The 6240-nt window shown below is 48.7% G+C and overlaps 1 long non-coding RNA gene across 1 annotated transcript; it reads right to left on the bottom strand.

The window, feature by feature from the left end:
• Positions 1–632: 632 nt before the first annotated feature.
• Positions 633–5325, bottom strand: LOC311445874. The gene is made up of 4 exons (XR_014698657.1): positions 4688–5325; positions 3575–4580; positions 3344–3429; positions 633–1495 (listed from the first exon to the last, which is right to left on the bottom strand). It is a non-coding gene; the product is annotated as an uncharacterized lncRNA (long non-coding RNA).
• Positions 5326–6240: the final 915 nt, after the last annotated feature.

Genomic DNA, 6240 nt, shown 5'->3' with positions numbered 1-6240 from the left:
AAATATGCCTTGAGAGTGTCCTTGCTCCTGAGCCGTGTCAGATTGGAGGGAATCTTTCATGGTCATAAAGTTCCATGTTTTAGCAGGTGTTCCATTATTCATTGGAGCAAGAACAATGACACTGAGTTGTTCTTAATATTATTTAAAATAATTACATTACACTTAAAATAACTCATCTAGTTCTAGCAATTGTATTAATCATCCATTTCACTTTGCAAGGAAACTTGCCTTTCTCATGCAAGACTATGGCATGGATGCCTTCTGCAGAATTGAGAATAATCATCTGGAAACAGTCACCTAACCTCAGCATGCAGTTAGTGGAGAGAGACCCTGACCCTTCACAGTTCTTGCCAGACCTTTTTGTCTGAGTGACATTTTGCTCAGTCATAGTATGATTTCTGGGTCCACTACTCTGTTGCAATCACAGAAAGATGCCTAGAGAATAAAAAAAAACAAAAACAGACAAATAAAAAAAACCAACTGCATATATATATATATATATATATATATATATATTAAACACAGGAAAGGTTGGTTCTTCTCTGACCTGAGTTTGGGCTAAGGTGAGCTCTCAGCAGCTGATCTACCCTTAGGGAAGATGTGCTTCAGGGAGCGCTCCCCAGGCACCTGGGCCGGGGGTCGTGCTGGAGCTCAGCACAGCCACTCACCTGCCCACACGGCTCAGTCTCTTTGCCATGGATGTGGTAGCACACGGGCACAACTTGCACCTCATCCTCACTTGGAATCAGGAGGAGACAAGGACAACAGGTGCCCTTCAGAGCACACTGCCCGTGGTTGCACACTTGATGGGTCTGAGATACCCCAGTAAGGCACTCGTCTGGACCTGGGAGACCCCCCGTCTTCCCAGCTTGCCCTCCTGTCTCAGAACAATACCTACAACCCGGTGGCATCTGCTTGTCCATCATTATCTGCCTGCTTTTCACCCTGGGGACCATCTACCCCAGCTCTCTCCATCCACAAGGCACTTTCCAGATGGAAACCATTTAGAAACCACGGGCTCTCAGTGGTTGTGGCACCCCTCCTTTCCAAGCCTTGCTTGCTCTGTTTTCCTTGGTGAATGCTGCTCACATCTCCATGATTGATTGTGTTTGAGTTTGATTGTTAAGTGTGCTGGGATGTTTGCATGAGAGGTGCTACATAAGCATTATCTGTGCTGTATTTTCTTTGCCTAATAGGAGCTTAAGCTTGAAGTCGAAGATAGTTTTGGCCCTTTGCTGAGATACCATCCTTCAACTTCAGTGCTTTCAGTTCTGCAGCCTTCTCTGTTCACTGTCAGCTTAAAAAAAGTATGCTTTGTTCCTTTCTGTGTCAGTGATGCCTTTGAAATGCAGCCAGAGCAGAGTCACCACAGCCTTCCCATCACACTGAGCTGGATCCTCGCTGCCTGTCCCTGATGGTGAGGGATGCTCTTCACACCAGCACACCTCATCATTGCTCTGCAGAACCAAGGGCTTCTCACTTCTGTGACCGGATGCTGCATTATTTGCAGCAGCAAAGACAAATCGAGAGACAGAGAAAACGGCCATTCACAACCTGTGCGTCTGCTCAAACAAATGGGAAAGACCTTTCCTCATCCCCAAACCCACAAAATGTTGGAAAAAGTTATGGAAATTAGCCCCAGGTAATTTGTATAGACTGGGCCCAGCTTTAAAACCTCTGCAGGTCACACATTTCCCCTCAAACTCTTTTCAGATGAATCGGAAGGGTATGATCTTAGCTGAAGGGAATTTTCAGCATAGCTGGTGGTTATACCCAAAGATCAAAATATTTTGGGATACAGGGCAAAGCCTAATAAAGAACCAATTCAGTTTTCAGTGGAGTAAACTTTACTAACACTACAAATTAATACCTACTGCTACAAAATATTTATGTTCCTTGCTCTGCACAGCCAGATTTCAGTAGGGCAGACTAATGACAGGTCTGAATTTATGGAAGAGGATGGTCTGGTGATTAAGGCCCCAAGCAAGGATTCAGAGGGTCTGGTTTTAATTTGTGGCTCTGACAAACTCCCTCTAAAGCCATAGGCAGGTTCCTTAACCTCTGTATTCCCATATTCCAGGTAAGAAATGGGAGCAGTTACATTTTCCTGCTTCCTCAGAGATAATGTGAGGTTGCGGAGAGATACAGTGAGTATCTAAACAGCTTAAAAATAACCAGAGCTCACAAAGCTATGAAATATTTATTCTTGCTACAGAGAGAATAAAGCAGCTCATTAGCAGATGAAATGGGGATGAGATTACACCTAAAAATGCCTGATTCATGTAAGTATACGTGCACTTGCGCATAAAATGGTCTTAATTAGTCATGTTTCTGTAATTACCTGACCTAGTGCAGCTGCGGTGGCTGTGTACAGCTCCCTGCTGAAATAGCTGGCCAGGTTTGCATTCACCTTTTTGCACAGCAGATGATACGTGCTTTTTGTGTTTGCCAAAGAAAATCTTCACTCCCAAACACCTGCATACACGAATTAAGTTGGTTCTGTGTTGTCTTCGCGGTAGCTGATGTATCCCCCCCCCCCCCCCCCCCCCACACACACACACACACTTAACAGGATTCTCAGAGAAGCACGGCTACTGGTAAGCAACTCCCATTCACTTAGATTAACTTTTCTGGTAGTCCTGTGCTAGAAGTGTTATTTGTTTCTTTCATTTATTTGCTTTCTATAGTGGTTATCAATCACAGGTTAAACTTCATGCAAAATTCACAACATCCATGAAGTCCTTCATGGGTGGCCTTTGAGCTACTGTATAAAAATACAGACTTTTTTTTTTAAAGAAAAAACAGCTTGCTGAAACTGCTCAAATACGGGAAGAAAGTGATCTGTACTTATGAATTTAAATTCAGAAATATGAACTTCTCAGACTTTACTAGTGCATTTTTAGCTCATGTGTTTACATTCAGGTGTAGGACCTGGAGCTGCCTTTATGCTGATCAGCTGCAGGGACCACAGCTAGCAGTTCCAGCTTCCTGCCTGGATAACTGGCACAACAAACCACATAACATGAGCTGCAGCTGCTTTAGTCAAATATGTAATTACAAATATTAAATGCAAAGCTAAAAAATAAATATGCATACATAATATTTAATCTGTGCTTTACTGGCTTAGTTAATTATATAAGTGTCAGCTAGAAATGTGATGCAATTCGCCCTGAAAATAATCCCTACTGAAGTGCTCTGTAGATAAAAATAATAATTACAGAAAACATCAAAGCATATGTTGACTGGCCAGTGGACTCAGGGTTGTCCTAGTCTTAATTTGGCTGTAGTTAAGAAGTTTAAATTTACACATTTATTTTTGCTAATGATTTGTTTGGTTTCTTACTGATCTATTCCCTGCGCTCAGCAAGCTGAACACCTCCTGCTGCCCCCATCTGTGCTCTTCCACCACAAGCTGCTCCACATCTCAGCCTGCATCAGAAGGGGAAAGGAGGATGCCCAAGGCTGGGGAGTTCCAGCGTGATAACCAGCCACGGGTGCTATTGGAAGGACAGTGGGGTGACAGACAGAGGCACTGAGCTGTCCTCAGGACTGGGATGATTGCTAAGGCACTTACCTGAAGGAGAAGCCAGAGCTGTACTAGTGTCTGAGCTTGGCTTCATCACATTTTTTTCTGAGCCAGGCTCTTTCCTTTAGTGTCTGTAGGAGCTCAGAAGCGCTCGTTTGGCTGTGGCATGCAACTCAGCTTGCCTTGCTGTGTGGAGGTGAGCAAGATCCTTGCACCTTCCCCATGGCATCCAGTGAGTTCTCACTGCTGGGCACCAGCTGGTGGCAGGGCACTCACTTCACCCAGCTTCCTGACATCAAGAGGAACAAGCCAGCTGCTCTCACCAAGGAAATGCATCCCAGTCTACCAGGAGCAGAGCATCCCCAGAATACCAGGGTCCTGTCTGCTCCTCACCAAGCTGGGGTGAAGGCATGGGTGTCAGTCCAACTCAAACCCCGCTGATGGTGTCCACGAGCAGCAGGGAGGCAGCTCTGGGTCCCCAGCCAGTTCCGCTAGGATGGACACCAAACTGCATCCACATCGAGATCCTACCAACAGCCCAGAGCTGCGCAGGGATGGCAAGTGTGCTCCTGCTGCCTGTTCTTACAATAAAGAACTCTTCAGCATATTTCTCCTCTAGGTTCTGTAAGAAATAGAATTACAGCCAAATCCTAGTGCTTTAAATCCGAGCATTTAACAGCTTTAGTTAAAGCAGTCAGGTTCTTTCCAGAAGTGTTTGTTTGTCCAGCTCAAACAAGCTGCTTTTCTTAAATAGAAGCCTGCCACAGATGGGTGACTCAACCCCATCCCCGCTGACACGATTCAGAGGCTAGGAAAAAAACACACAAGAAGTGCATCCTGCCACTGGGCTGAAAAAAGTCCATTTTAGGGCTGTTTCTTTAACATAGGCTCCAAACAATCAGAAAACCATTCTTCCCCCAGTGTGCAGAGGACGGGGGATGCCAGCACTGAGCAGCACAGGGCCCGTCCTGCAGCAGCATCCCCACACCCACAGGGACGTGGGCATTGCTGGGGCTTTGAACTCCACTTCAAAGCTGTGGCCAGAGCAAGGTTTCTGTAAACTCAGGGAAACAGGTAAATATTTGTCAGGGTCAATTAAGCCTCCTCATCCCCTCAAAAGTCATCTGCATGATCTGGCAGGCACAGAGCTCTGGGGCTTACCGAACCTCCCCAGGAGGCAGACAGACACCCAGCACTGCAGCAAGGAGGTCAGGAGGTTTTCCCCTCACCACAAGCCATGAACTCACACAGACATCTCCTTCAGTTGCTGGCTGGTAGGCATAGGAAGGTCCTGTCCTCAGGCACAAAGGAGGGGAGAGGAGCAGAGCTCTGGTTTGTAACCCCTCCTCGCACCCCCATTACTCCAGATTGGCGTCAGCTGCTCGCGGAGGCTGAGCGCACACCTCCCGTGTCCCACCTGCTCCTGCAGGTTTTAGCGGTGGGCATTGCGAGCTATTGGTGCCAGAAGCTGTAACATCAGATAACGCCTCCAGGAATTTATGAAGTTCCACTTTCTGACATCCCCTGGCCCACGCAGGGGGCCTGAGGTATGGAGTGTGGAAGCAGGGCTGTGCTGCAGACACCCTGCCATCGGCTGAGACACCAAACCCTACCAGTGCTCCCGGCCTTCCCCTTGCTTAGCACAGCACAAAAATGCCATCTTAAAGGAGAAAAAAGGCAAGGGAAAAGCTAAAACCAGCCAACCACCAGATGAGACACATGCAGAAGGAGGCGGCAAGGCTCCTTCCCCCATCCCAAACCCCAGCTGCCGGTGGCCAATCTCCCCTGCTCCACCGTGGCCCTGGGGCAACGCCACCCTCCCTGACTTTTAGCCAGATGTAGACAAGCTGTAGACAAGCAGAGGCTGTAGGCAAGTGGAAAAGGAAGCACCAGGGCTGTATCTGAGGCAAGCTGGGAGCCACGTGCCGGCCCCAAGGGTGCCTTTTCCCTTGGCTCCAGCCCCACGTGCACCCAGCCCCATGGCCGTCCCCTCCTCGCTGCTCTTGGCACTGGGGCAGGGCCACGGCAGCACAGATGCGTTGGCACAGGGCACAGCCAGAGCTTTGTCCCGCAGCCCCAGCGACATCCAGAGCTGCCGATGAGCTGCAGGAATCCGCCCGTTCGCCTCCCTTTGTACTTCAAAGGCCGGAGGCTGGGAAGCGCGGGCTGAGCGCAGCTGGCAGCGCCCAGGCCCTCGGGAGATAAGGTATCTGTCCTCAGCCAAGCTGCTCCAGTTCTGGGCTTTTCAGGGGCTCACGAGTCTGTGTGTCCCCTGGTTAGGGGAGAAAAGAGCGCGGGGGAAGCATCTCTGTGCTGGGAGAGGCACGGAGCGCATTGCTCCCATTTTGGATGCGCTCAGTTAAAGTTCACGTCCCTACAGCTCCTTTCTTTGCATCAGTATCAGTCGGTGGGGCAGGTAATAAAGAAATAAGGCAGAAAGGAGCACCCTGAGGGCTCGTTTTCTGCTTTTCCAGCCACTGTCCTGCTTTGAGCAAAGTGGTCCTTGCGAACATCTGAGCCCCCGCAGCTGAACCTGAGAAATCTCTCGTCCAGGCAGGCAGAAATCTGATGGCTTGGGTCCAGCCATCTGGACGTGGGAAAGCTCGGGAGCCCCATGAGAAAAGGGAGATTTCTTGGCAAAGGCTTAGGCAATCTTTCCGGGAGAGCAGAGGGCTGGAAACATGAGGTGTGTGTCAGGCTGCGCCTGCTCTGCT

The sequence above is a fragment of the Aythya ferina genome (assembly GCF_964211825.1).
Source record: "Aythya ferina genome assembly, chromosome: 16".
NCBI lineage: Eukaryota > Metazoa > Chordata > Aves > Anseriformes > Anatidae > Aythya > Aythya ferina.
Note: the sequence above shows the minus strand (reverse complement) of the source record. Positions and strands in the feature narration are given on the sequence as shown.